Genomic DNA, 11,578 nt, shown 5'->3' with positions numbered 1-11,578 from the left:
CTAGCACAACCAGATGAGGGAAAGACGGACTTTCCAATCAGTTATGCTAGTAGACAACTCAACAGTGCAGAAAAGAATTATACTACCACTGAAAGAGAAGGATTGGGTATGATATATGCCGTAAAGAAATTTCGGCATTACTTACTCGCGAACAAATTCACATTCTTTGTGGATCATCAGGCACTCTTATACTTAGTAAAGAAACCTTGCAACACGGGACAAATTGTAAGATGGTTCATTGTGTTGCTGGAGTTTGATTTTACGGGAGTGGTTAAGAAAGGAAAAACTCATCAAAGAGAAGACCACCTTTCTCGATTACTACATGGCGAAAAAGCTACTGGAGTAGATGATGATCTCCCAGACGCATACCTATTTAATATAGACATGGTACCGAAATGGTCAGAGAAAATTATTCCGTTGCTGATATATGGAATGAATCTTGACGACAAACACACGGTGGAAGACATTAGACAAGCACAAAATTACACAATGCTTGCGGGAAGAATGTACCATCATGGAAACGATGGGATTCTAAGATTGTGTATAGGCCCAGAGGAGTACGAAGCGTATCTAGAGGAGGCCCACACACAAACAGGGGGATTCCATAGAGGAAATCAAATGATGTATGCACAATTAAGAAGACTTGGAGTGTATTGGCTAGGAATGGCAGGCGATGTAGCCAATTACATCAAGAAATGCGACTTTTGCACATCCAATACCACTGTGGATTATGCCACATTATACCAAGTGATAGTAGCACCCTCATGGAGTCATGCTATTGTGGATTATTTGACTAATAAGGAGATGCCAGGAGATTGGTCTAAAGCCAGACAAAAGGCTTTACAAATCGAAGCGAATAGGTATACCATCATTAGTGACCAATTGTATAAAAGAGGAACTGATGACCAGCTGAGGTTAGTTCCTCATGAAAATGACTACTTTCCATTATTGGAATAGGCTCATGCAGGCATAGCAGGTGGTCATTTTTCAGCAGAGAGAACCGTAAAAATCATTATGGTTGCGGGGATTTGGTGGCCGACCATGATTCAAGACGCAACAGAATTCGTGAAAAGGTGTGATGAATGTCAACGCACTAAGGTACCAGTCAAAAGAGACGAAATGCCTTTAAAACCAATGATGAGTGCTCGAGCATTCGCTAAATGGGGATTGGACTTTGTTGGTCCTATCACTCCACCAGCGTATCGTTCACAAGCACAATATATCATAGTGGCCACAGACTACATGACCAAATGGGTGGAAGCAAAAGCCACAACGAAAGCAGACGCTAGAACCACAGCACAATTCTTATATGAATATGTGTTTACACGTTATGGCCTTCCAATCGAGCTGGTAAGTGATAGAGGGACACACTTTGTAAATGAAGTTATCCAACATCTCTTAAATGAGTTTATGGTAATTCATCACAAATCTGCACCCTATCATCCACAAGCCAATGGCCAAGCAGAAGCGACCAACAAAGTATTGTGCACGATTCTCACGAAACTGGTTAGTGAAACAAGAATAGATTGGGATCAGATGCTCTATTCGGCATTGTGGGCTTATCGAGTTGCATATAAAAAAACACTCAATGCTACACCATTTAATATGGTATATGGGTTAAATGCAATATTGCCTATTGACTTTTTGATCCCCACACTAAGGGTAGCAAAACAGTTGGACTGGACGGGGCATGAACTTTCAGAGCGGTTAGAGGACCTTGAAAAATTAGATGAGTTACAACTCAACGCTGTAGCAGCCATCTATGCAAAAAAAAGACAACAGAAAGAGTTTTTTGACAAACATGTCAAGAACAAGGACTTTAAAACGGGCGACTATGTCTTAGTATACACCCTTAAACAACATGCCAAAAAGATAAAGAAAAGGGGCATGGGACCTTATTTGATCCAAGAAATATCGTCCAGCGGAGCAGCAAAACTGTCGACACTAGATGGAAAAGAAATGCCGAACTGGATTAGTGGGTGTCGTTTAAAAAAATATCATCTCCCTTTAACACCATAAATGTTGTTTCAACTGCATTATGGAAAAACATATAGATAGGAACAACAACGAATTCAAAACCAGGCACAACAAGAAGCAAAGGAACGGATTGCTAAACGAAAGCAGTTTCTCAGGACAATAAACATGGTCACCCTTATGATGACTGACGAATATTCTCTTTCAACATCCCAAACAATCGAAGCGGATATACAAAGCGACGAATTAGAAAAGACCATGACAGACCTTAGGGCTCAGGACGATAGCATCATCAATGACTTGGAAGATACATGGTGTAGTCCTTACATAAAAGCTTATGCAGGCACAAAACAAGTTGAAATCTATGCATTGCTTGACACTGGAGCAAAAATGAATGTCATCAGCTTTGAGCTCTTTCAGAAACTTGGACCAATGAAGATGATTCCAGAGACGGGTTGAAAGTAGCGTCGGGTGATGAGATGACCACGATGTGGGCTATTATAATACCAATCACAGTGCAGGCACACCTGTACACTACAAAATTCCATGTACTGCCACCAAGTAGGTCAACAACTCTGTGTATCTTAGTAGTGTCATGGATGAAAGCTAACAGGGTATTCATTGATTTGGATACGAATGAGGCACTGTTTAGAAAGGAAAACTTTTCAGAACCCTTCTTATCATATAACCAATTCATATCAAGGAGGAAACAAAAGTCAATACAACCGTAAAAATCTGTCCAACAACAAACAAAGTTTACATGTCCAGCAACGTCTTATAAAAAATCAGCAACCATGCAGGGAACCAGGCAAGTTTGGGTACGGCGTACAAAGCTGACCGAGGCACAATTACATCAAAAGCGGCAATATAAAGTGTGGATAAGGCGCAACAGCCTAATTCCTATAAAAAGGAGTTTGAAGAACAGACACAACACCGAAAGCCAGCAAATCTTCAAAGAAACATAGTCAATCTGTCAAATATGCAACGGACTATATTGGTATGGAGGCCAAAAGTGCCAATTCAAAACGAGCCAACAACAAAAGAAGGGCGGACAAAGATGACAATCGTGCAGCTATCTACAACCGTCAAGGTCAAGCAACATCATACAAACAGCACGAGGAAACAAACAGAATCAACAACGAAAACTACAAGGATGTATCAGACACAAATCATCAAGGCAGCAAGAGAGAATGTTCCACCAGATACGACAATAGCGATTTCAAAGGAACCACATACGCCAATTCAAAACTAGTGGAAAGCAATCAAACAACGGGCGGCGGAGTTACAACTACTACTTGCAAAGAAAATCTGCCAGCCAATTCAAGATACCACAAGAAACCTCGACGACAAATGCCAATAAGAGAATCGCTTATACCTTCCTCTTGCACTGCATACATTCTTTCTACATGCATTGACTGTACATGCATATAGGGCTATATTACAAGGCCTGCATTAGCACGAGTTCAAACCCATGCACAACACATACCCTTGACGATACCCTGTCGTCCGGGAGGACTCCGACTAGGAGGGGGGGAGGCATTCCAAATGCAGACTCATCATGTCATATATTAGAGGGCAATGTTTGCGAGCAATTTTTCAACCATTTTTTGCGTTTTATTGTGTGATTTTTGGAAAAAGAATATGCCCTCGTAATTAATCAGAATCGGTGACCAAATCATCATTCATGAGCCCCTAGGGATGTGTATAGACTATAAAGAGAGTCAAATCTGGCCAAAAACTGTCTAAAAACATCAAAAAAAAAGGCCAAGGTTGACGATAGTGAGCGAGATTGTACATAGATGAGAGAAAAGTGAGCTACAAAGTGATTTGCTTCTCATTGGTATTTTTCTAGGTTAGAATTGCTATTTTCAGGTTATTTTGGGATGCCCTCGTAATTAATCAGAATCGGGGACCAAATCATCATTCATGAGCCCCTAGGGATGTGTATAGACTATAAAGAGAGTCAAATCTGGCCAAAAACTGTCTAAAAACAACAAAAAAGGCCAAGGTTGACGATAGTGAGCGAGATTGTACATAGACGAGAGAAAAGTGAGCTACAAAGTGTTTTGCTTCTCATTGGTATTTTTCTAGGTTAGAATTGCTATTTTCGGGTTATTTTGGGATTTATTTGCTTTATTTTAGCCATTTTCTAGCAAAAATTATATAAAAAATCCGCAATCCAGATGGAAACACAAAAGAAGAGACGCCTGTCAGAGCAAGGTAAAGAAGACACAGAAAAAATAAGGACTGCAAAGGTGACAGAGCAAAATGACCACCGTCATGAAGGAACCTCCAAAAGGAGAAATCTACAAAAATGGTAAAATTGGAGCAACCGAAGTCCAAATCAGGAAATTTGCGAGCCTAAACCGCATCTCGCAAAAAGTTACGGCCACAGATAAAAGATGGGAAAATTTGGTGTCGGAGTCTCGATTACATGTAGAGAGACTAGGCTAGAAATCCCTCATTTGAGTCATTTTCCATAGTGAGAGAGAGAGAGAGCTCCCTACAGCAGTTGAGAATTCCAGGAGCTCATCCATCGCACACGGTCGCCAGATCGACATCACATATGAGAGGTATGCTCGTCAACACTGACTCTAAGTGTTGTTTACTTCAGTTAGTCGCAAAACCTAGCTGGCATCACAATCACAACCTGTGCACACATACGGTAGAATGGTTGTTATGGAGACCTAGAGGCCACCAAATGGGACCAAAAGTGAAAGGCACAATGCTAATAGCTTAGGGATTGAGCCTATGACCTCGATAAGCGTGAAGGAATCCGCTCAGAAAACCCTAATTTAGCAGGACCTGCAAATGGGCGACAAAACCAAGGTGATCGGAAATGAGCCAAAATTCATAGACAGCAAGCCAATGACCTCGACAAACCAACTGAAGGGTTAGATTATGAAAAAGTTCGTCAAAACGGAGCCTAAAGTCCCTATCGGACAAAAACCTCACAAAGCGTCACGATACTCTAACGGGCTGACCAAGTGACAAAATTACACCAAATTCAACAAGGAACATCCAAAGGAGGTCAACTACGAGATGGAATGTGTCCACTCAGGAAAAACAAGTTCTTCCACTAGGGCAAATGCCGGCAACAGGCCAGAAAGACGTCCAAATGGTCGTTCTTGGTGTTTCAAACACCAAAACAACAACCGATTGCTTGGATTGAAGGTCAAAACGAAGTAGAAGACACCCGGAATCATACAAAGACCAAAAGGAACCGCGACTATCACCTAAGTGGTCTACTTCGACTTCAGGACCAGCTAAGTGCTGCAAACAGGGAGTACATTCTGCTAAATTGATTAAAACTTGATGTGTGTGTCTAGGAGGGCCTATTAACACCATGAATGTCAACTAACATCAAAAAATTGGTAAAAATGACAAAGTGCCCAGTCTATCGCGGTAGACTTGAACTTGCACTTAGATAAGGGAAACTTTGACTTTGGCTTCATGAGGGGTGCTAACAAGGAATGTTAACCACCAATATCAAGTCAAAGTGCCAGAAAAATCTATTTTGGCCAAAAAGCTCAGTCTATCGCGATAGACTTGCTGCAACAATTTTTGGGGGGAAAGACTTTTCAAATTTTTATAAGCTAGACTTGGGGAAGCAAATGAAGACAGTACACCAAATTTGGTGCCAAGATGGACTCATATAGCAAGCTGAGAAAGACATGCAGACAACTCAGAGTCAGAACAGAAATTCTCAAGGACAGACAGGTAAAATTTACATGTAAGGGGTCAAGAAACCTTGCATCAACTGGGAGAAGGCAGACAAATGGTCACAAAGCCAGAAAATGACAAACTGGCACTAAGTCCTAGTCTATCACGATAGACCAAGCAGAGGGATACTGGACCATCTTATCAAAAATCTGAATTAGCAGCTGTCTTCAACATGATGCAAGATGACCACCCACTAAGTTTGAGCCCAAAACAACACAAAATGAAGGAGATAGACCAACATCTCTCTGAAGGGAATCTGGAAAATTGGGAGTTGATCCAAAAAGGGGTCACTTGACATTCATTTGAGGTGAAAAGGGGATCAGACCATGTGCAAGGTATGGGAAACCAAGTGGTGGAGTCACAACTGCAAAAAAGGACCCAGATAAAAAAAATGCCAGTCTATCGCGATAGACTAAGAAAAAGTAGCAAAGGGACAGATTTTGAGCTTTGGCTTATGGAGTGACCTTACATGCCATAAGAGAATACACCACACAAAGTTTCAAGGCATTTGGACTTGTTCTCCTTCACCAACAACATCAATTTAAAACCGCCAAAGTCGCACAATGGAAGAACTTGTCTATCTGCTAACATTTTATCTTAACTAATCTTGGGATTAAGAAGGCTCATCTAGATGCATGATTAAGTGGTAATCAATTTAGGAGAGTAGTACTATGTTTGTGCATTAACTGATAATTGTGATGATAGGATCTATGGAGGCTTCTCAGGGAAAAAGAAAAGGCAAGAACCTGGCAACGGAAGGTGCAACACCCTATGCACTTCTACCCAATTATTTAAAGCCAGCAGCCACATGGATACCTGCAGATGTGCAACAAGCAGCGGCCTTTCAGATATATCAAGGTTCATATGTGGATGACAAAAGAAACTTAGTGGATATGGTGATGATTCCCAAGGAGGCAGAGAATTACTTGAAAAGATCACCGCAAAGGTCATGGCTCAAAAAAGTCGGCTTGTGGAACTTTGTGTCACTACCACCAGATTAGGAAATTTCAGAGGTCATTTGGAGGGCCATATGAAGAGAGTGAAAAATACAACGCGTCCAATGAGCACGAAGGCTACGTTACGTAGGAAAGTACGTGGAAAGACTCAAAAAATAGGAAAATAGCATAAAACTTTCACGAATCTAGGATTGTAGCATCGTAATTTCCTTCCTTTTACCGAGCTTTTAGGTGCTTGCATGTGGTCCCACTTCTGATATTCTCTTATGGTCATTCACGTACTGGAGGGTGACCATTAAGCCCGCACAATATATTGGAATTCTAAAACACTTTCCCTCCATTAGAATGCTTTCAAAGTGAATCTCCCTCCACTAAAGCTTTTCTCTGAGAGCTATGGCTTCCACGTCTTCTCGCCCAAGAAGCTCCAGGTGTTTACTGTCTCTCACACCAACAACCAACAACTGCACTTTGCCTAGAAGGCCAAGTAGTAGCATATCCTCAATTACAATATCAACTTCAATAAGTGCAGAGAACCAATGGGTTGGACAAAGGATAAACAAAGGTTCATGGGTCCTCATGCAACCAAGAAGACCCAAGAGGTCTAGTGGTATCAACGTTTACCGCTCAGCATGGAAGGCCAGAGTGTTGGATTTCAAAGTTGAAATGAGCAAAAGATCTGTAAAGGAAGTTCTTGTTCATCATGTGTTTACCCATCCAGAGGTGATAGAAAAAGGTGGAAATGTATCAGATATACATCAACCACGTTGCAATTGTAAGTACTCTTGACATGTGAACTTACTGATACTCTCATTATAACTTTTCTTATATATTTTTCAATGTTTCTGTCGCTTCTTATGAGAAATGTCTCCATTCTTCACAGTTCAATTACATTAGATTTGTCATTTTTACTTATTGATACTCTTAGTTTAACTCTTCTTATATATATTGCAGATGTTTATCCCTCTTTTTATGAGCAATGGGAGCCTATGGAGTGCATAATAGGCCTCTTCCATGTTGTTCATGCCCACATTGGTTCTCTACAGTATTCAGGGAGGAGCAGCAAAAGCCTGGCTGATGAGGGAATATTTTTTTATGACCACTTCTACCAACTCAGCTCAGGGAATAAGAATGGCATGTTGGTGAAAGTGCCTCTACCAACCGATTGGAACACTGTGGACTGGCCAGTTCCCGAGGAAACAATGGTGGAGGCAATGCGAAGTAAGCTCTACAAGGATATACAGAGGTCTCTACGTAGCTCTATTCCCACCAAACTGGTTAGAATTGAAAACTTTTGTCCTGTTGCACTCTTCATAGAGTTGTTTCATAGCTACAACATCCGTGTTACGAAAACTATGTTCATGTGCAAGTCATTTCAACAGTCATCCTGTGACAAACTTCTTGACAGAGGATGGTATGTAAAGGAAGAGATTGGTTTACGGTGCGAGGTCGCGCTTGATACTCTAGTTGTCAAGTACATGATTGCAAGCCAATCACTGTTACTCTCGTTTTGGTATATGCGATCACAAATGCTCAATGGTAAGTACATTCCTATGGACCAGGTTTCTGCAGGTTTGGAAGATAATCCTGCTGTGGATGTGGAAGTGATTGATAAAGAGCATGGCCTACTGTTGGTGGTTACAATAAGGGAGCTATGCAGTCTTCATCATTTGCGGCATGACATAATTGAAGAGTCAATGGACAGGGACCTATCAGATTTTTCCTTTTTCCTAGCTGGCCATAAGGTGATGAGGCGAAGGGAAAAAGATATTTTGTGCAAAGAGTTGGATGGTCGGGTTGAAGTAGTGTCAATGTAACAGATATTCTTGTGAACCCAAGTGTATACAAATGACTTTCAATACATGAAGTTTATTGAGCTCATTTGTCAATTGTGTCCTGTGAAAAAGTGTGCTTGAAATACATTTCTTTACCATGTCAAATCTCTCTCTCTCTCTCTCTCTCTCTCTCTCTCTCAATGTTAGACAAGACAAAGACATGATAGAAGAGTCATCTTAATTCATTAGAAAGTACAAACTCATCCATGAACAATGGACTGAGATACAATTTCTGTAAGTATGGAGTCAGAATGTCTTCAACGTAAAAATCGAAGGAATGCCCCTCGAAAGAAGGTGGTGAGATAGTTGTTCCCGACGGATTTAGTTCTCCCTTTTCAGGAGTATCATCAATCAGTAGTGTATTAGTTGCATCAAAGGGTACACCGATTTGGCTAAACGGTTTGTACAAAAGAGGTAAGTGTGGTTTTTAAGGGTGGTAGTGGCCCTCAACGGTAACGCATTTTCTTTGATCATACAAAAAGGCAAAATCTGACGTGTGAGCGCCGCATACACTGCAAACTATTGTAACTAGTGGCGACAAGTTTTGCCTTTGCATTGAAGACCATATGGCAACTCTGAAGCACGGAAGAAGAAACTGAATAAATTCCTTGGTTCCTAGACAAACCACAACTTGACAAGTTCCCATCCGAAACGTTTGCAAATCCTCAAAGGATTCTGTGTCACCGAGAGGCACGCGCATCAGCAGCAATCCATTGACGTCCAAGATAATCAACCTCTGTAAAAGCTGACAAGTACATATAAGTAGTTACAAGCTGAACATATTTTTCCATACTTGAATAGACATTACCGGAACAACCGTATCTACACGTAGCAAGGGTCCATACTGGGTCTCTGTAGTGTTGATGTCGTTGTTGCTCTCCTCTACTTTAGCTTCATCATTCACATCTTCATAGTCATCATTCACATCTTCATCAGGGGTCTCCCCCATGGCTCTTTCTGCCTCATTCAAGGTTTCCTCCAAGGTCTTTTGCTCTCCCTCGGTTGACCGGCTTGCCTCATACATCCTTGCCTGATCCATATCAGTTTGCTCATCCCTAGGCCTGCTTTCCTCATCCATATCCTTTTGCTCATCTATAGGCCTGCTTTCCTCATCTTGGGTTTCATCCATAGGCTCTTTTGGCTCCTCCACTGGCTGACTTGGCTCTTTCATTGTCTCCTTTGGTTGTACACTAGCACCTTCCATATGCTCATTTGACCTTTCCTCATCCTCGGCTCTTTCATCTTCTGCTGATATGACGCCCTCGGCCCGTTGTGATTCCACTGTATCGGATGCAGGGGTTTGTCATGATGGCACGTCATGTATTGTTAGATCAATAGTGCAGTCATCCAAGCCGCTATCTTCAAGCTCTCTGGGGCTAGACATAGTAAGCAGGTGTTGTATTAAACTTACCCAATATCTTTGCAAATAATCATATGTGTAGTTTTTTAAAGCACTCTGCAAAATTGAAAGACCATATGGTGAGAATTCTTTTATAAACTAAACCAAAACTGACTGAATGCATTGCCAAATGGTTACCTTAGTCATGAAAGGTTTTAATGCAAAGTAGCTTTGCAGGACATATTCTGCATGGAGAAGAGATCTCCAACCGCAAGAATTTCCATCGGTTTGATTTGGGACAGGTACATCTTTGATTGGGGCCTTGTATAGTTCATACCTTCCACATAGCTTGCCATAGGCAAGCAACAACCTCTTTATACAACTGCACAAAGCAGCGTCAAGATGTTAGCATGAGGCTTCAAATTTACATGGATATCTATAAGAAACACTTTCTGATACAAAACACTTACAGCCTAATTTCAGGGTGGGTTCCTTTTATTGAATTGAACACCCACACTACTGGTTGGTCAACATCAAGGCATATGAGACTCCAGTGATGGTTGTTCTCATATGGAAAGATGATGACAGTAACTTCCAACATAGCATAGTGGAGAAACCAACTCTCAAAGGTCCCAGATGGACTGTTCTTTTGTCTAATAATCATTGACATTTGTGGATCAAGAAGAAACACCTCTGTGTGGGTGTGCAATGGGAGTTGACTTTTGATCAGGTTGCAGAGAGTTTACCTGAGTTAGCAAACCTATTATCTGAGTTCTCAAAGCTAGCAAGATAGGAACACTTACTTAAGAAAAGCATAGATAATTGTGTCTAAAATCTCAGCATCTGGATTTTGCAATAAATTAATGTCCACTTTTTCCAGAGCTAGCTTTCTGGCTCCATCTACAACTGGTATCTCTGCAAGCAAACCATCCTTCATTGAAAGTAGAGTTTCTTGATTGCTTGCCTCTATGGACAGGGTCACATTGCATTCTGTTTGCCTCTGGGACTCCACTGCTACTTTTGCTTTTTCCTTAAGCTCTGCTTCCCTCATGTCCTCTGTTTGGCGAGCAATAGTCTCTGCCCTTGCCCTTGTATTCACATCATGTGTGACATCTACAACTGTGAGTTGTGGCACCAGCTCAGGGGGGTATAACAAAATTTCCCTCATTTTCTTATCCATGCAGACATTGGGGACCAGTAGTTTGTCATACCTCCACCTTATTCTTTTCAGTGTCTCACTATCTTTGTCCATTATAGTAACCCTGTGGGCATGGGCTGCAACAATGGTGATGTCACTGAAGTCCTCCAATAGGAAGTCCTCTGCTGCTTCTTGTAGAGCCATTAATGCCACCACCTTCCACCTTTTGGTGCCCTAGGTAGCTTCTTCACATATGGACCTCACCATCCTCTGAAAGGGCAGCTTTGGTATGCATAAATCTACACATTTCTGTGCCTTTCTGATTTCTCTGAAAAGTCCCATGCAGGTTTGTAACTTCTTCACCCTTGGACCTTTCAGAATTTTATTGGGTTTTCCAGGTCTTTTCTTTGGGGTTGCAGATCTGCTACTTGCCTTAGCTGCTAATCCTGGTCCCTTGCCTGCCTTCCTTGCAGTGGCTTTTGTTCTAGCCATTTCACTGTATACAAAAAGAGGAGTCTCTCTCTCTCTCTCTCTCTCTCTCTCTCTCTCTCTCTCTCTCCTTTCTATATCTTAGCATATTTATATATAGAGAGAGTGAGAGACTCCCATTACTAAA

This window comes from Adiantum capillus-veneris, chromosome 26 (assembly GCF_014529385.1).
Source record: "Adiantum capillus-veneris isolate H3 chromosome 26, ASM1452938v2, whole genome shotgun sequence".
Classification (NCBI taxonomy): Eukaryota; Viridiplantae; Streptophyta; class Polypodiopsida; order Polypodiales; family Pteridaceae; genus Adiantum; species Adiantum capillus-veneris.
This window is presented reverse-complemented; position numbering follows the sequence as displayed.